This window comes from Dendrobates tinctorius, unplaced genomic scaffold, assembly GCF_039654945.1.
Source record: "Dendrobates tinctorius isolate UK_male_01 unplaced genomic scaffold, ASM3965494v1 ptg000456l, whole genome shotgun sequence".
Lineage (NCBI taxonomy): Eukaryota > Metazoa > Chordata > Amphibia > Anura > Dendrobatidae > Dendrobates > Dendrobates tinctorius.
Genome location: NW_027362118.1, coordinates 420,924 through 440,875, shown reverse-complemented (window position 1 = coordinate 440,875; position 19,952 = coordinate 420,924). Strand labels below are relative to the sequence as shown.

At 48.5% G+C, this 19,952-nt stretch overlaps 1 non-coding gene across 1 annotated transcript; it reads right to left on the bottom strand.

The window, feature by feature from the left end:
- Positions 1-5,388: 5,388 nt before the first annotated feature.
- On the bottom strand, positions 5,389-5,471 carry TRNAL-CAG (transfer RNA leucine (anticodon CAG)). The gene has a single exon. It is a non-coding gene; the product is annotated as a tRNA-Leu (tRNA).
- Positions 5,472-19,952: the final 14,481 nt, after the last annotated feature.

Here is a 19,952-nt window from a genome sequence, read left to right as displayed (position 1 = left end):
TGGTCCAGGCTCGTGCGGTGGCGGCTCTGTGCTAGGGCAGGTTGGTTGTGCTGGGGCAGCTGCGCTGGGGGAGAGGCAGCTGCGCTGAGGCAGGGGCAGCAGCAGCGCTGGGGCAGGGGCAGCAGCAGCGCTGAGGCAGGGGCAGCAGCAGCGCTGAGGCAGGGGCAGCAGCAGCGCTGAGGCAGGGGCAGCAGCAGCGCTGAGGCAGGGGCAGCAGCAGCGCTGAGGCAGGGGCAGCAGCAGCGCTGAGGCAGGGGCAGCAGCGCTGAGGCAGGGGCAGCAGCAGCGCTGGGGCAGGGGCAGCAGCAGCGCTGGGGCAGGGGCAGCTGTGCTGGGGCAGGTGGGCTCTGTGGTGGTGGCAGCGGGCGGCGCTCTGCGGTGCGGTGGTGGCAGCGGGCTGTGCTCCGGTACAGGGACGGCGGCTCCGCCGCGATTTCTTCGCAGCCCGGAGGCCCCCGCACTTACCTTGCTGGCCGCCGCCATGTTGCAGTGGCCTCCGGGAGCATGGACGCCGGAAAGAATCTGCCGCAGACCTCAAAATTTGAAATCTCATTTTCAAAAGTGAGAGCCGGCTAATGGTGCCAAAAATGAGAGCAATAGCTTTAACAACCGGTTCCACCGAACCGGGGAGAACCCGCTGAATCCCACCCCTGGCTGCGCCCCGAGGGCTCATAGTGCTGCGCTGTGTGGAGTGGGATTCGAACCCACGCCTCCACGTGGTGACTGCAGACGCTGAACACGCTCCCTGGTGCACAACAGCTTGCACCTCCAGGGACCAGTACTGCTGCTGTCAGGAGTGGGATTCGAACCCACGCCTCTACGGGAGACTGCCCCGAGGGCTCATAGTGCTGCGCTGTGTGGTGCGGGGTGGGCAGGGTCAGCGCTGCGCCCCCAGGGCTCATAGTGCTCCGCTGTGTGGTGCGGGGTGGGTGGGGTCAGCGCTGCGCCCCCAGGGCTTATAGCGCTGCGCTGTGTGGTGCGGCGTGGGCGGGGTCAGCGCTGCACCCCCAGGGCTCATAGTGCTCCGCTGTGTGGTGCGGGGTCATCTCCCATCTCCTCCCTGGCTCTGTGCTGCTGTGTAAGATCGCTTAGTGGTGGGGGAGGGGCGGCAGTGACTGGCCGGTGGGCAGGGTCACTGTGCTATGGGAACCAAGATCCGGCCTGCATAGAAGGTGGAAGAGGGAGGAGTCGTGTGACACGCCGAGCTGCCTGTGACTCATCCCCTGGCTCGGGGGGCGGAGACAGCGCCGTGCAGCACACAAACAGTCTCTCCCTGGCTTGCAGTACAGTGAGGCTGGGGGATGGGCGGCCGGGCTCTGTGTCACGTGGCTCCGAGCCCACCCCCTGCTTTCTCGGTCTAACTGCAGCAACAATGACGTCACCTGAGCGCCAGATTTGAACCTTGGAGCTGCCGGCCGGTAACTGTATGCCTGTATGGGGTCAGCTGTGGGGGGAGGCAGGGGGTCCCTGCAGAGTGTATGGGGTCAGCTGTGGGGGGCACTGCGGGTAGACAGGGGGTCCCTGCAGAGTGTATGGGGTCAGCTGTGGGGGGCACTGCGGGTAGACAGGGGGTCCCTGCAGAGTGTATGGGGTCAGCTGTGGGGGGCACTACGGGGGAGACAGGGGGTCCCTGCAGAGTGTTTGGGGTCAGCTGTGGGGGGCACTGCGTGGGAGACAGGGGGTCCCTGCAGGGGGAGGTGAGGACAGTGTATGGGCACAGCTGTGGGGGGCATGGCGGGGTACAGGCGTTCCCTGTGGGGTAGGGGAGGGTTAGGGGGGCTGTGTTGTCACTCTGCTGTGAACACTAATTATGAATGCAATATTTCCCTTATTAATTATTGTTTTTTTATTGCTCTGTCTCTCAGTAGGTAACACTTGGGGCAGTCGCCCGCTCTCTGTGTGTCTGCTGGCAATATACGCTCGTAGAAAAAGGGGTTAATGTACCAGTACAATTCATAGGACTTAATTTTTATTCTATGTCAAAATTCAATAATTTCCTTTTCCCTTTTTTTTCCAATAGGTAACAAGGCATCGTGGACACTAAACTGGCTCAAGAACTGGCGGGACAAGGACACCAAGTTTGCCTAATGGACGACATCGCTATGGAGGAACACAGCTCTCCGGCCACCATCATCATGTGGAGCAGCTAAGCCTCTTCATCCTCGGTTTGGGTAAGTGACAATCCATGTATGTATGGTCTAAGGAGCGGTCATGGCACATGTACATACATGTATGTGTAAACATGTATATACAGTCAGCTGTCATGGCACTCGGGAAGTCACACCAGGGGGCTGTGTGGCCCTGTAGGCCTCTACACCACCACACAGCCTCCCGCAACCCGCTCTACAGCACCACACAGCCTCCCGCAGCCCCGTCTACACCACCACACTTCCTCCTCCAGCCTCTGTCTCCCCCCTCCAGTCCCTGACGCCCCCCCCTCCAGCCGCCTTCCTAATTTAGAGCTTTTGGTTTTTTTTATCAGCATAAATTGTCATTTAAGAAACGATTGTCCATTCAAGAAGAGATTTGTGTTGGCAGATTATCCTAGGAAAGCGTGTTAGATGATAATAATCGTGCTGCCCATCTCACCCGACGAGCAAGCAGCACCCTTGTTCGTTGGGTGAATTGACCTTTTAAGGGAGCCCGACGTACTCACTAAATTGTCCCTATCCCTAAGTTTTTTTGGATGCAGATTGCTCTCACACGAGTGTTTTTTTGATTTGGAAAAGAAAGAAATGAGGATGGAGAATCAAAACTTTAAGGCTAAAAAATATACTCACACATATATACACCAACTGTATAGACACACATATAAATATTTATGGTGTATACATTAGGCTATAAGACCTGGAGACTGTTATTACACATGCTGCCACTAGGTTTCTTTTCTTTTCTTTAAAAAAAAAAATGATGCAACGGACCATAAGAACACCCCAATTTTCAGTAGGAAAATAGGGGGAAAAAAAATAATGTGTCAAATGGGGGTCCGTCTTACAGTCCGAATTCAGCTTACCTGGGAAGGGATCTGGCACAGGTGAAGTAGTCACAGGGGTCATTCAGTGGTCCAGGCTCGTGCGGTGGCGGCTCTGTGCTAGGGCAGGTTGGTTGTGCTGGGGCAGCTGCGCTGGGGGAGAGGCAGCTGCGCTGGGGGAGGGGCAGCTGTGCTGGGGCAGCTGCGCTGAGGCAGGGGCAGCAGCAGCGCTGGGGCAGGGGCAGCTGGGCAGGGGCAGCTGCGCTGGGGCAGGGGCAGCTGTGCTGGGGCAGGTGGGCTCTGTGGTGGTGGCAGCGGGCGGCGCTCTGCGGTGCGGTGGTGGCAGCGGGCTGTGCTCCGGTACAGGGACGGCGGCTCCGTCGCAATTTCTTCGCAGCCCGGAGGCTGTGGGGGGGAGACAGGGGGTCCCTGCAGAGTGTATGGGGTCAGCTGTGGGGGGCACTGCGGGTAGACAGGGGGTCCCTGCAGAGTGTATGGGGTCAGCTGTGGGGGGCACTACGGGGGAGACAGGGGGTCCCTGCAGAGTGTATGGGGTCAGCTGTGGGGGGCACTGCGTGGGAGACAGGGGGTCCCTGCAGAGTGTTTGGGGTCAGCTGTGGGGGGCACTGCATGGGAGACAGGTGGTCCCTGCAGGGGGAGGTGAGGACAGTGTATGGGCACAGTTGTGGGGGGCATGGCGGGGTACAGGCGTTCCCTGTGGGGTAGGGGAGGGTTAGGGGGGCTGTGTTGTCACTCTGCTGTGAACACTAATTATGAATGCAATATTTCCCTTATTAATTGTTTTTTTATTTCTCTGTCTCTCAGTAGGTAACACTTGGGGCAGTCGCCCGCTCTCTGTGTGTCTGCTGGTAATATACGCTCGTGGGTTAATGTACCAGTACAATTCATAGGACTTAATTTTTATTCTATGTCAAAATTCAATAATTTCCTTTTCCCTTTTTTTTCCAATAGGTAACAAGGCATCGTGGACACTAAACTGGCTCAAGAACTGGCGGGACAAGGACACCAAGTTTGCCTAATGGACGACATCGCTATGGAGGAACACAGCTCTCCGGCCACCATCATCATGTGGAGCAGCTAAGCCTCTTCATCCTCGGTTTGGGTAAGTGACAATCCATGTATGTATGGTCTAAGGAGCGGTCATGGCACATGTACATACATGTATGTGTAAACATGTATATACAGTCAGCTGTCATGGCACTCGGGAAGTCACACCAGGGGGCTGTGTGGCCCTGTAGGCCTCTACACCACCACACAGCCTCCCGCAACCCGCTCTACAGCACCACACAGCCTCCCGCAGCCCCGTCTACACCACCACACTTCCTCCTCCAGCCTCTGTCTCCCCCCTCCAGTCCCTGATGCCCCCCCCTCCAGCCTCCTTCCTAATTTAGAGCTTTTGGTTTTTTTTATCAGCATAAATTGTCATTTAAGAAACGATTGTCCATTCAAGAAGAGATTTGTGTTGGCAGATTATCCTAGGAAAGCGTGTTAGATGATAATAATCGTGCTGCCCATCTCACCCGACGAGCAAGCAGCAGTGCACCCTTGTTCGTTGGGTGAATTGACCTTTTAAGGGAGCCCGACGTACTCACTAAATTGTCCCTATCCCTAAGTTTTTTTGGATGCAGATTGCTCTCACACGAGTGTTTTTTTGATTTGGAAAAGAAAGAAATGAGGATGGAGAATCAAAACTTTAAGGCTAAAAAATATACTCACACATATATACACCAACTGTATAGACACACATATAAATATTTATGGTGTATACATTAGGCTATAAGACCTGGAGACTGTTATTACACATGCTGCCACTAGGTTTCTTTTCTTTAAAAAAAAAACAAAAAAAAAAAAACTGTCGCTGTCAGGAGTGGGATTCGAACCCACGCCTCCACGTGGTGACTGCAGACGCTGAACACGCTCCCTGGTGCACAACAGCTTGCACCTCCAGGGACCAGTACTGCTGCTGTCAAGGAGTGGGATTTGAACCCACGCCTCCACATGTGGTGACTGCAGACGGTTAACACGCTCCCTGGTGCGCAACAGCTTGCACCTCCAGGGACCAGTACTGCTGCTGTCAGGAGTGGGATTCGAACCCACGCCTCCACGGGAGACTGTTATTACACATGCTGCCACTAGGTTTATTTTCTTTTCTTTAAAAAAAAACAAAAAAAAAAAACTGTCGCTGTCAGGAGTGGGATTCGAACCCACGCCTCCACGTGGTGACTGCAGACGCTGAACACGCTCCCTGGTGCACAACAGCTTGCACCTCCAGGGACCAGTACTGCTGCTGTCAAGGAGTGGGATTTGAACCCACGCCTCCACATGTGGTGACTGCAGACGCTTAACACGCTCCCTGGTGCACAACAGCTTGCACCTCCAGGGACCAGTACTGCTGCTGTCAGGAGTGGGATTCGAACCCACGCCTCCACGGGAGACTGCAACCTGAACACAGTGCCTTAGACCACTAGGCCATCCTGACTGCTGACATTGACATGCTCCCTGGTGACACAAGAGTTTGCACCACCAGGGACTTCAGTACAGATCTGCTGTCCAAATCAGACATTGGGGCCCCTGGTGGGACTTCTGGCAAAGCCAGAGGGGACATTGGGATGTCATTGGAAAGCTAATTACCAGACTGAGGTGAGGGAGCAGTTCTTGGGGCTGTGTGGTGCTCTGTTGGGCATTTGTGCACCCTCAAGCCTGCACCACAAGGACCACTTTTATCCATGGACAGCCAGGCTCTGACCCCCTGAATTCAAATTCCATTTGGAGCAGGGGGACAAGTGATGTTGCTGTATGTAGGTGGCCTCCTGGATGATGTTCCTGCCAAGCTTGATTTGCCTGACCCCTTCTGCAGAGTAGTTAAGGGGATTGAGAACCCCCAAGACTGCCCCAGACTGAAAATGTCTTTTCAAATCTGCTGTCCAAATCAGACATTGGGGCCTCTGGTAAAGCCAGAGGGGACATTGGGATGTCATTTGAAAGCTAATTACCAGCTTCTTTTTCATTACTTTAGTTCTGCAGACAGATGGTAAACGCCATTGTCTGTAAAGACCCCGTTACACACTGCGATATCGCTAGCAATATTTTTGAACCCCTCTCCATAATCTTTGAAAATTCTTGGAGAACAGGAGAAGTGCCAGAAGACTGGAGAAGAGCAAATGTTGTTCCTATCTTCAAAAAGGGGAAGAAGGTGGACCCAGGCAACTATAGGCCGGTGAGTCTGACTTCTATACCAGGAAAGATCTTTGAACAAATTATTAAACAACATGTATGTCAATACCTGGATAAGAATGAAGTGATTAAACAGAGTCAGCATGGGTTTCTAACTAATAAGTCATGTCAGACTAACTTAATTTCCTTCTATGACGGTATCACTGATTGGGTGGATCAAGGAAATGCTGTAGATATAGTATATCTTGACTTCAGCAAAGCATTTGACAAAGTCTCTCATACAATCCTTATTGAAAAAATGACTAAGTATGGAATGGACAAGGCAACTGTTAGGTGGATTCATAACTGGCTTAGTGATCGGACCCAAAGAGTGGTCGTAAATGGCTGCACATCCAGTTGGAAGAATGTCTCAAGTGGGGTACCACAGGGCTCTGTCCTGGGCCCTGTATTGTTCAACATCTTTATCAACGATTTAGATGAAGGAATTGAGGGTAAACTGATTAAATTTGCTGATGACACAAAGCTAGGAGGGATAGCTAATACTAGAGAAGAGAGAGAGAGGATTCAAAAAGATTTAAATAAACTGGAGAAGTGGGCAGCAACTAACAGAATGGTTTTTAACAGGGAGAAATGCAAAGTACTACATCTGGGCAATAAAAATGAAAAAAGCATATATAGAATGGGAGGAATAGGGCTAAGTGACAGCACATGTGAAAAAGACTTGGGTATACTAATAGATCACAGACTGAATATGAGTCAACAGTGTGATGCAGCAGCAAAAAAGGCAAATGCAATTCTAGGATGTATTAACAGAAGCATACAGTCTAGATCACGTGAAGTCATTATTTCCCTCTACTCCTCTTTGGTCAGACCTCATCTGGAATATTGTGTCCAGTTTTGGGCACCACATTTTAAAAAAGACATCAACAAACTGGAGCAAGTTCAGAAAAGAGCGACCAGAATGGTGACCGGTCTGCAAACCCTGTCTTATGAGGAAAGGTTGCAGGATTTGGGAATGTTTAGTTTGCAAAAGAGAAGACTGAGAGGAGACTTAATAGCTGTCTACAAATATCTAAAGGGCTGTCACATTGTAGAAGGATCAACTTTATTCTCATTTGCACAAGGAAAGACTAGAAGCAATGGGATGAAACTGAATGGGAAGAGACACAGATTAGATATTAGAAAAAACTTTTTGACAGTTAGAGTGATCAATGAGTGGAACAGGCTGCCACGAGAAGTGGTGAGTTCTCCTTCAATGGAAGTCTTCAGAGGCTGGACAGACATCTGACTGGGATGATTTAGCGAATCCTGCTTTGAGCAGGGGGTTGGACCAGATGGCCCAGGAGGTCCCTTCCAACTCTACGATTCTATGATTCTATATTGCTGTAAAGTCACCGATTTTGTGACGTTGCAGCGATATTGCTAGCGATATCCCTGCATGTGATACTTACCTCCGACCGGCTCCCCCGCTGGTTATCACTGATCGCGCGAGAAGCTCCTGGTCCATTCCTCGTCGGCCACTTCCTGCTGGGCTTCCTGTGGCGCCCAGGGCGGGAGGACGCAGGATCGCCGCGTCTGACAGGTAAGTAGCGATCCCCGTCCCCAGCAATGTCGCTGGTGAGATCTGCCTGTGTAGCAGCTCACTAGCGACCACCTAGCGATGCACCAGCGATCCTGACCGCGTCATATCGCTAGTCGGGATCGCTGGTGCATCGCTAGGTGTAACGGTACCCTAAGTGTTACAATGAGTCACTTCTAACTGGCTAGATAGAAAAGTTGCAGACTCTGTAATCTCAGGATAAATTACCGTATTTTTCGGACTATAAGATGCAACGGACCATAAGAACACCCCAATTTTCAGTAGGAAAATAGGGGGAAAAAAAATAATGTGTCAAATGGGGGTCCGTCTTACAGTCCGAATTCAGCTTACCTGGGAAGGGATCTGGCACAGGTGAAGTAGTCACAGGGGTCATTCAGTGGTCCAGGCTCGTGCGGTGGCGGCTCTGTGCTAGGGCAGGTTGGTTGTGCTGGGGCAGCAGCGCTGAGGCAGGGGGGGCAGCAGCAGCGCTGAGGCAGGGGGGGCAGCAGCAGCGCTGAGGCAGGGGGGGCAGCAGCAGCGCTGAGGCAGGGGGGGCAGCAGCAGCGCTGAGGCAGGGGGGGCAGCAGCAGCGCTGAGGCAGGGGGGGCAGCAGCAGCGCTGAGGCAGGGGGGGCAGCAGCAGCGCTGAGGCAGGGGGGGCAGCAGCAGCGCTGAGGCAGGGGGGGCAGCAGCAGCGCTGAGGCAGGGGGGGCAGCAGCAGCGCTGAGGCAGGGGCAGCAGCAGCGCTGAGGCAGGGGCAGCAGCAGCGCTGAGGCAGGGGCAGCAGCAGCGCTGAGGCAGGGGCAGCAGCAGCGCTGAGGCAGGGGCAGCAGCAGCGCTGAGGCAGGGGCAACAGCAGCGCTGAGGCAGGGGGCGGCGCTCTGCGGTGCAGTGGTGGCAGCGGGCTGTGCTCCGGTACAGGGACGGCGGCTCCGCCGCGATTTCTTCGCAGCCCGGAAGCCCCCGCACTTCCCTTGCTGGCCGCCGCCATGTTGCATTGGCCTCTGGGAGCAAGAACGCCGGAAAGAATCTGCCGCAGACCTCAAAATTTGAAATCTCATTTTCAAAAGTGAGAGCCGGCTAATGGTGCCAAAAATGAGAGCAATAGCTTTAACAACCGGTTCCACCGAACCGGGGAGAACCCGCTGAATCCCACTCCTGGCTGCGCCCCGAGGGCTCATAGTGCTGCGCTGTGTGGAGTGGGATTCGAACCCACGCCTCCACGTGGTGACTGCAGACGCTGAACACGCTCCCTGGTGCACAACAGCTTGCACCTCCAGGGACCAGTACTGCTGCTGTCAGGAGTGGGATTCGAACCCACGCCTCTACGGGAGACTGCCCCGAGGGCTCATAGTGCTGCGCTGTGTGGTGCGGGGTGGGCAGGGTCAGCGCTGCGCCCCCAGGGCTCATAGTGCTCCGCTGTGTGGTGCGGGGTGGGTGGGGTCAGCGCTGCGCCCCCAGGGCTTATAGCGCTGCGCTGTGTGGTGCGGCGTGGGCGGGGTCAGCGCTGCACCCCCAGGGCTCATAGTGCTCCGCTGTGTGGTGCGGGGTCATCTCCCATCTCCTCCCCGACTCTGTGCTGCTGTGTAAGATCGCTTAGTGGTGGGGGAGGGGCGGCAGTGACTGGCCGGTGGGCAGGGTCACTGTACTATGGGGACCAAGATCCGGCCTGCATAGAAGGTGGAAGAGGGAGGAGTCGTGTGACACGCCGAGCTGCCTGTGACTCATCCCCTGGCTCGGGGGGGCGGAGTCAGCGCCGTGCAGCACACAAACAGTCTCTCCCTGGCTTGCAGTACAGTGAGGCTGGGGGATGGGCGGCCGGGCTCTGTGTCACGTGGCTCCGAGCCCACCCCGCTTTCTCGGTCTAACTGCAGCAACAATGACGTCACCTGAGCGCCAGATTTGAACCTTGGAGCTGCCGGCCGGTAACTGTATGCCTGTATGGGGTCAGCTGTGGGGGGAGGCAGGGGGTCCCTGCAGAGTGTATGGGGTCAGCTGTGGGGGGCACTGCGGGTAGACAGGGGGTCCCTGCAGAGTGTATGGGGTCAGCTGTGGGGGGCACTACGGGGGAGACAGGGGGTCCCTGCAGAGTGTATGGGGTCAGCTGTGGGGGGCACTGCGTGGGAGACAGGGGGTCCCTGCAGAGTGTTTGGGGTCAGCTGTGGGGGGCACTGCGTGGGAGACAGGTGGTCCCTGCAGGGGGAGGTGAGGACAGTGTATGGGCACAGCTGTGGGGGGGCATGGCGGGGTACAGGCGTTCCCTGTGGGGTAGGGGAGGGTTAGGGGGGCTGTGTTGTCACTCTGCTGTGAACACTAATTATGAATGCAATATTTCCCTTATTAATTATTGTTTTTTTATTTCTCTGTCTCTCAGTAGGTAACACTTGGGGCAGTCGCCCGCTCTCTGTGTGTCTGCTGGCAATATACGCTCGTAGAAAAAGGGGTTAATGTACCAGTACAATTCATAGGACTTAATTTTTATTCTATGTCAAAATTCAATAATTTCCTTTTCCCTTTTTTTTCCAATAGGTAACAAGGCATCGTGGACACTAAACTGGCTCAAGAACTGGCGGGACAAGGACACCAAGTTTGCCTAATGGACGACATCGCTATGGAGGAACACAGCTCTCCGGCCACCATCATCATGTGGAGCAGCTAAGCCTCTTCATCCTCGGTTTGGGTAAGTGACAATCCATGTATGTATGGTCTAAGGAGCGGTCATGGCACATGTACATACATGTATGTGTAAACATGTATATACAGTCAGCTGTCATGGCACTCGGGAAGTCACACCAGGGGGCTGTGTGGCCCTGTAGGCCTCTACACCACCACACAGCCTCCCGCAACCCGCTCTACAGCACCACACAGCCTCTCGCAGCCCCGTCTACACCACCACACTTCCTCCTCCAGCCTCTGTCTCCCCCCTCCAGTCCCTGACGCCCCCCCCTCCAGCCTCCTTCCTAATTTAGAGCTTTTGGTTTTTTTTATCAGCATAAATTGTCATTTAAGAAACGATTGTCCATTCAAGAAGAGATTTGTGTTGGCAGATTATCCTAGGAAAGCGTGTTAGATGATAATAATCGTGCTGCCCATCTCACCCGACGAGCAAGCAGCACCAGGGTGGATAAAAATCTTGAATTTTTTAAAAAAAAATCAAAAAAATCAGATTTTTTTGATTTAAATCAGATTTTTTTGATTTAAATCAGATTTTTTTGATTTAAATCATTTGATTGCAGTTTTCATAATGTGATTTCAAACGGCAAACAAGTCCTTGGATATCCTTTTGACAGTATTTGCACTTTGCTCTTGCACCTTTCTTTCCAAGATCTGCTGCTGGCATCTCAACAAAATGAACCCAAATAGGGTCTCTCTTACGACCTGCTGCCATGGCTCACACAGATCACTTATGAAGTTTGATTGTTACTACAGCCTGAGCCAAGCACTGCTGATGTTACTACAGCCTGAGCCAAGTACTGCTGACTATCCAACAAGTTTGGGCATGTCAACTGAATGCAGGGAAAAAGAAACTAAACCAAAACTGAAACCAAGCTAGAAGTGTGGAATTAAAGGGGCAGTATGAACAAAATGTGGAGGCTATTAATAGTTTATACAATTAAGACATGCTGCTTTTAACCCTCCGTCAGGCGCAATAGATCTGACAGGCACACAGTAATTAGTTTCACTTCTCTCTCCTTGCCCACTTATCAGAAAACCCCACCCCTCCTAGTTATCTCCTGACTCTACAGGCTCTGTGAAACCTGATATCACAGTGACTCAGCAGACCTTCTAGTGAGCAGATATCAACACTTTGGCTTCTCAGGCACATTGCGCCTGATTTCAACACAAATTGAAAGGTTAGTATTTTCTTTTTTTATTCATCACGATTGGGTATTTAGCTTGTTTTATGAAGGATTAATGCTAAGTTAGTGTACATAAGTACTGTTTTCTTAGACAAAAGGAGGGTGGCTTCTAAGGCACATTGCGCCCTAACACATACTCTTTCTCTCTTGCTTCAGATTTTCTGCTGCAATGGCCAGAAAACAGTATGATTCATCTAAACCCCTTCATTTAGAAGAAATGAAGATTTTTTTGTTAGAAGATGATGAGGAAGAACCAGCAGTAACTGAGGATTTAGAGGAATCTAGTGACATTTCATCTGAAGATGAGGTAGCAGAATGTAACACTGATTCTGGAACAGAGCAGGATGGTGATGACACTGATACAGAGGAAACAGACACAGATCTAGCTTATTATTTGGGCAAAGATAAAAATACAAAGTGGAACAAAAAGGCACCCAAGAACAAACAGCGCAGAGAATCCCACAATATTATTACACACCTTCCTGGAGTTATTGGAAGTGCTAGAAAAGCTAAAACTGCAGTGGAATGTTGGAGTAATCTAATTACAGATAGCATGTTGGAAACTATTGTTCGGTTCACTAACCAGTATATTGACACAATCAAAGAGCAATTCTCCAGAGAGAGGGACATCAAAAACACTGATGTGATTGAACTCAAGGCATTTATTGGCTTGTTATACCTAGCTGGTGCTTTCAGAGCAAATAGGCAAAGTTTGGAGGAGCTGTGGGGGACAGACGGTGATGGCATCGAAAAATTCAGCCTTGTGATGAATCTGAAACGATTCAAAGTCCTGATCCGTTGCCTCCGTTTCGATGATCGAAGTACCCGGACAGAACGAAAAGGTTATGACCGGCTTGCACCAATTCGGGACATATTTCAACAATTTATTATGAATTGTCAAAAAAGCTATTGCCCGGGGCAAAACCTCACTATTGATGAGATGCTTCCAGGTTTCCGTGGAAGATGTGGTTTTCGGCAATATATACCATCAAAGCCAAACAAATATGGAATTAAAATTTTTGCCATGGTTGATGCAAGGATGATGTACACTATGAACATGGAAGTTTATTGTGGAAGACAGCCACCAGGTCCTTTCAATGTGAGCAACAAGCCTAGTGATGTGGTAAAGAGAATTGCTGAGCCAATGTTTGGATCTGGTCGAAATATCACTGCTGACAACTGGTTTACTGACTTTGATCTGAATGATTTTTTAAAAACGAAAAAGCTGTCATATGTGGGAACTGTTAGAAAAAACAAAAGGCAGTTGCCACCAGATTTTCTATATACAAAAGGCAAACAACAGTATAGCACTATGTTTGGGTTCAGTAATGGAAAGATTTTAGTTTCTTACAGCCCACGCGAGAGGAAAAATGTGATTTTGGTCTCTTCATTACATAATGATTACACCATTGATCCAGAGTCTGGGGAGCTAAGGAAACCAGAAATCATAACTTTTTATAATTTGACCAAAAGCGGCGTTGACACTGCTGACCAAATGTGTGGCAATTTCAATGTAAGTCGAAATACCAAACGCTGGCCGATGGTAATCTTCTTTACAATGCTGAATGTGGGTGGCATCAACTCACAAGTAATTTACCTTGGTAATGAACTTAAACAAATGCGCAGAAGAATGTACCTAAAACAATTGGCTAATGAACTGGTGAGTGGAGAACTAAGCCTAAGAAGTACAAAGACGGTTGGAATGCCCCTTGCCCTGCAACACCGGTTGAAGAGATATCGTCCCAAGGACGTTCCAGAACAAACACCGACTCTACCACCTTCTAAAAGACGCAGTTGTACTACCTGCTCATTTGTATCTGGTTTCAGAAGGCTTTCTAAATATGACTGCAAAATATGTAAAGAATCAATCTGCCTTTCCCATGCAACTTTCGTCTGCCAGCCTTGCTTTTCTAAGTGTACCTGTGCTGCTTCTGCTGCAATTGAAGCCACTGAAGATGAGTAGAAAATAATTAAGTAACATCTAAGTGCAATATCCTTTAAGTTTTTTTCCATAATTTTATATTTAAGCAATAGTTAAGTAAAGATAACTGGAGCCTATTTGGCGGTACTACCGAAAAGTGGTACTTTTAGTTTTAATAAGTTTATGGTTAATAAATGTTTTTTTTTGCATCTGATTTGGTGTAATCTCTTTTAATACATTCCTATGAAGGTCACTGACTACTTCTATAGTCCTGAAATTGAAATATGTAGCTACTATAGGTGGTTTTCTGACCTGTGCTTGTCAGGCACATTGCGCATGAACGGAGGAGAATCTATATTGCGCCTGACGGAGGGTTAAACACCTACCTATTGCCATATAGTAAAACAAAAAAGATTTTTACTTACTTTGGGGTCCCCCCCTCACCCTGGCGTTAGATCGTTGCCCCTACTTTCGTCCGTGTAACTATGGGCGCATATGCACACTGCTCTCACTTCTCATTTTAATCGTGATTTATATTAAAAAAAAACCTTTTGATTTAAATCAGTGATTTAAATCATGATTAAAATCATGATTTAAATCGATCCGATTTAAATAGAAAAAAATCTTTTGATTTAAATCGTGATTTAAATCATGATTTAAATCGGCGTGATTTAAATCAATCCACCCTGAGCAGCACCCTTGTTCGTTGGGTGAATTGACCTTTTAAGGGAGCCCGACGTACTCACTAAATTGTCCCTATCCCTAAGTTTTTTTGGATGCAGATTGCTCTCACACGAGTGTTTTTTTGATTTGGAAAAGAAAGAAATGAGGATGGAGAATCAAAACTTTAAGGCTAAAAAATATACTCACACATATATACACCAACTGTATAGACACACATATAAATATTTATGGTGTATACATTAGGCTATAAGACCTGGAGACTTATTACACATGCTGCCACTAGGTTTCTTTTCTTTAAAAAAAAACAAAAAAAAAAAAACTGTCGCTGTCAGGAGTGGGATTCGAACCCACGCCTCCACGTGGTGACTGTTATTACACATGCTGCCACTAGGTTTATTTTCTTTTCTTTAACCCCTTACCTACAATTGACGTAATATTCCGTCCATGTGACCATGGACCTAATTACCATGGACGGAATATTACGTCATCGCGATCAGCGGCGCCCACGTGGTGAGCGCCGCTGATCGCGGCCGAGTGTCAGCTAATTATCATAGCTGACACCCGGCACAATGTGTCAGGGGCGGTCACGGACCGCCCCCGACACGTTAACCCCTTGCACACCGCGATCAAACGCGATCGCGGTGTACCGGGGGTTAAAGGGAAGCATCGGCAGGGAGGGGGCTCCCTCCGTGCTTCCCTGAGCCCCCCACGGCAGCGCAATGTGCAGCGCTGCTGCGGGGGACTCCCTTCCTCCAGGCCCCCGAATCCAAGATGGCGACGGGGGCCTGAGGAAGCTGGCTTCCTCAGTGCCTGCAAAGCGCAGGCATGAGGAGGTCTGCAGCAGTGCCTGTGACAGATCGCTGATCTGTCACAGTGATCTGTGATGTGACAGATCAGCGATCTGTCACAGGACAGTGATGTCCCACCTGGGACAAGGTAATAAAGTAAAAAAAAAAAAAAAAAAAGTGTTAAAAATAATTAAAAAAAAATCGCTAAATAAATTAGTTAAAAAAAAAAAAATATTCCCCAATAAATCCATTTTTTGAAAATAAAAAAAAAACAAAACAATAAAAGTACACATATTTGGTATCGCCGCGTCCGTAATGACCTGCCCTATAAAACTGTCCCATTAGTTAACCCCTTTAGCGAACCCCTTAAAAAATAAAAATAAAAAACGAAGCAAAAAATAATGATTTATTATCATACCACCGAACAAAAAGTGCAATAACGCGCGATCAAAAAGACGCATATAAATATCCATGGTACCGCTGAAAACGTCATCTTGTCCCGCAAAAAACGAGCCACCATACAGCATCATCCGCAAAAAAATAAAAAAGTTATAGCTCGCAGAATAAAGCGATACAAAAATAATTATTTTTTATATAAAATTGTTTTCATTGCAAAAAACCGACAAAACATAAAAAAACGACCTAAATGAGGTATCGCTGTAACCGTACTGACCCGAAGAATAAAAACGCGTTATCAATTTTACCGCACGCGGAACGGTGTAAACGCACCCCCCAAAAGAAATTCATGAAAAGCTGGTTTTTGTTCATTCTGCATCCCAAAAATCGGAATAAAAAGCGATCAAAAAATGTCACTTGCCCGAAAATGGTACCAATAAAAACGTCAACTCGTCCCGCAAAAAATAAGACCTCACATGACTCGGTGGGTCAAAATATGGAAAAATTATAGCTCACAATATGTGGTGATGCAAAAACTATTTTTACAATAAAAAGCGTCTTTTAGCGTGCGACAGCCGCCAAACATAAAAACCACCATAAATCGTAAATCAAACCCCCGTTATCACCCCCTTAGTTAGAGAAAAATAATAAAACTAAAAGAAAATGTATTTATTTCCATTTTCAGGGTAGGGTTAGGGCTAGGGTTAGGGCTAGGGTTAGGGCTAGGGTTAGGGTTAGGGATAGGGTTAGGGCTAGGGCTCAGATTAGGGTTAGGGGTGTGTTGAGGTTAGGGTTGGAGTTATAATTGGGGGTTTCCACTGTTTGGGCACATCAGGTGCTCTCCAAAGGCAACATGGCGTCTGATCTCAATTCCAGCCAATTCTGCGTTGAAAAAGTCAAATGGTGCTCCTTCCCTTCCAAGCTCTGCCATGTGCCCAAACAGTGTTTTACCCCCACATGTAGGGTATCAGCCTACTCAGGACAAATTACAAAACAACTTTTGGGGTCCAATTTCTCCTGTTACCCTTAGGAAAATAAAAAACTGGGGGCAAAAATATAATTTTGCGGAAAAAAATGTTTTTTTTATTTTCACGCCCAGGCGTTATAAACTTCTGTGAAGCACTTGGGGGTTTAAAGTGCTCTCCACACATCTAGATAAGCACCGTGGGGGGTCTAGTTTCCAAAATGGGGTCACTTGTGGGGAGTTTCAATAGTTTAGGTACATCAGGGGCTCTCCAAACGCACATGACACCCGCATACCAATCCATCAAAGTCTGCATTCCAAAACGTCACTACTTCCCTTCCGAGCCCCGACGTGTGTCCATACAGTAGTTTTCTCCCACATATGAGATATCAGCGTACTCAGGACAAATTGGACAACAACTTTTGGGGTCCAATTTCTCCTGTTACCCTTGGGAAAATAAAAAAAATGGGGACTAAAAGATGATGTTTGTTGAAAAAATACGATATTTTTATTTTCACGCCCGGTCGTTATAAACTTCTGTGAAGCACTGGGGGGTTCAAAGTGCTCACCACACATCTAGATAAGTTCATTAGGGGGTCTAGTTTCCAAAATGGGGTCACTTGTGGGGGGTTTCCACTGTTTAGGTACATCAGGGGCTCTCCAAACGCAACATGACACCCGCAGACCATTCCATCAAAGTCTGCATTCCAAAACGTCACTACTTCCCTTCCGAGCCCCGACGTGTGCCCATACAGTAGTTTTCTCCCACATATGAGGTATCAGCGTACTCAGGACAAATTGGACAACAACTTTTGGGGTCCAATTTCTCCTGTTACCCTTGGGAAAATAAAAAAATGGGGACTAAAAGATCATGTTTGTGGAAAAAATACGATTTTTTTATTTTCACGCCCGGTCGTTATAAACTTCTGTGAAGCACTGGGGGGGTTCAAAGTGCTCACCACACATCTAGATAAGTTCATTAGGGGGTCTAGTTTCCAAAATGGGGTCACTTGTGGGGGGTTTCCACTGTTTAGGTACATCAGGGGCTCTCCAAACGCAACATGACACCCGCAGACCATTCCATCAAAGTCTGCATTCCAAAACGTCACTACTTCCCTTCCGAGCCCCGACGTGTGCCCATACAGTAGTTTTCTCCCACATATGAGGTATCAGCGTACTCAGGACAAATTGGACAACAACTTTTGGGGTCCAATTTCTCCTGTTACCCTTGGGAAAATAAAAAAATGGGGACTAAAAGATCATGTTTGTGGAAAAAATACGATTTTTTTATTTTCACGCCCGGACGTTATAAACTTCAGTGAAGCACTGGGGGGTTCAAAGTGCTCACCACACATCTAGATAAGTTCCTTGGGGGGTCTAGTTTCCAAAATGGTGTCATTTGTGGGGGGTTTCTACTGTTTTGGTACATCAGGGGCTTTCCTAATGCGACATGGTGTCCGATCTCAATTCCAGCCAAAAACGTCAAATTGCGCTGCTTCCCTTCCGAGCTCTGCCATACGCCCAAATAGTGGTTTACACCCACATGTGGGGTATCAGCGTACTCAGGACAAATTGCACAATAACTTTTAGGGTCCTGTTACTTTTGGAAAAATAAGAATTGAGGGTGAAAAGATCATTTTTGTGGAAAAAATATGATTTTTTAATTGTACTGCTGTACGTTATAAACTTCTGTGAAGCCCTTGGGGGTTCAAAGTTCTCACCACACATCTAGATAAGTTCCTTGGGGGGTCTAGATTCCAAAATGGTGTCATTTGTGGGGGGTTTCCACTGTTTTGGTACATCAGGGGTTTTCCAATCGCGACATGGTGTCCGATCTCAATTCTAGCCAAAAACGTCAAATGGCGCTGCTTCCCTTCCGAGCTCTGCTATGCGCCCAAATAGTCATTTACACCCACATATGGGGTATCAGCGTACTCAGGACAAATTGCACAAAAACTTTTAGGGTCCTGTTACCCTTGGAAAAATAAAAAATGGGGACTAAAAGATCATGTTTGTGGAAAAAATACGATATTTTTATTTTCACGCCCGGACGTTATAAACTTCTGTGAAGCCCTTGTGGGTTCAAAGTTCTCACCACATATCTAGATAAGTTCCTTGGGGGGTCTAGTTTCCAAAATGGGGTCACTTGGGGGGGTTTCCACTGTTTAGGTACATCAGGGGCTCGCCAAACGTGACATGGCGTCCGATCTGAATTCCAGCCAATTTTGCATTGAAAAAGTCAAACGGCGCTCCTTCCATTCTGAGCTCTGCCATGCGCCGAAACAGTGGTTCCCCCCCACATATCAGGTATCAGCGTAGTCAGGACAAATTGCACAATAACTTTTGCAGTCCAATTTCTCCTGTTACCCTTGGTAAAATAAAGAAAATTGAACCTGAAGTATTTTTTTTGTGAAAAAAAGTTAAATGTTCATTTTTTTTTAATATTCAAAAAATTCCTGTGACGCACCTAAAGGGTTAATAAACTTCTTGAATGTGGTTTTAAGCACCTTGAGGGGTGCAGTTTTTAGAATGGTGTCACTTTTGGGTATTTTCTATCATATAGACCCCTCAAAGTGGCTTCAAATGTGAAGTGGTCCCTAAAAATAAAATGGTGTTGCAAAAATGAGAAATCGCTGGTCAAATTTTAACCCTTATAACTTCCTAGCAAAAAAAAATTTTGGTTGCAAAATTGTGCTGATGTAAAGTAAACATGTGGGAAATGTTATGTATTAAGTTTTTTGTGTGCCGTATCGCTGTGATTTAAGGGCATAAAAATTCAAAGTTGGAAAATTGCGAAATTTTCAAAATTTTCGCCAAATTTCCGTTTTTTTCACAAATAAACGCAAGTTATTTGAATGCAATTTTACCACGAACATGAAGTACAATATGTCACGAGAAAACAATGTCAGAATCACCGGGATCCATGGAAGCGTTCCAGAGTTATGACCTCATAAAGGTACAGTGGTCAGAATTGTAAAAATTGGCCCGGTAGTTAACGTGCAAACCACCCTTGGTAGTGAAGGGGTTAAAAAAAAACAAAAAAAAAAAACTGTCGCTGTCAGGAGTGGGATTCGAACCCACGCCTCCACGTGGTGACTGCAGACGCTGAACACGCTCCCTGGTGCACAACAGCTTGCACCTCCAGGGACCAGTACTGCTGCTGTCAAGGAGTGGGATTTGAACCCACGCCTCCACATGTGGTGACTGCAGACGCTTAACACGCTCCCTGGTGCGCAACAGCTTGCACCTCCAGGGACCAGTACTGCTGCTGTCAGGAGTGGGATTCGAACCCACGCCTCCACGGGAGACTGTTATTACACATGCTGCCACTAGGTTTATTTTCTTTTCTTTAAAAAAAAAAAACAAAAAAAAAAACTGTCGCTGTCAGGAGTGGGATTCGAACCCACGCCTCCACGTGGTGACTGCAGACGCTGAACACGCTCCCTGGTGCACAACAGCTTGCACCTCCAGGGACCAGTACTGCTGCTGTCAAGGAGTGGGATTTGAACCCACGCCTCCACATGTGGTGACTGCAGACGCTTAACACGCTCCCTGGTGCACACCAGCTTGCACCTCCAGGGACCAGTACTGCTGC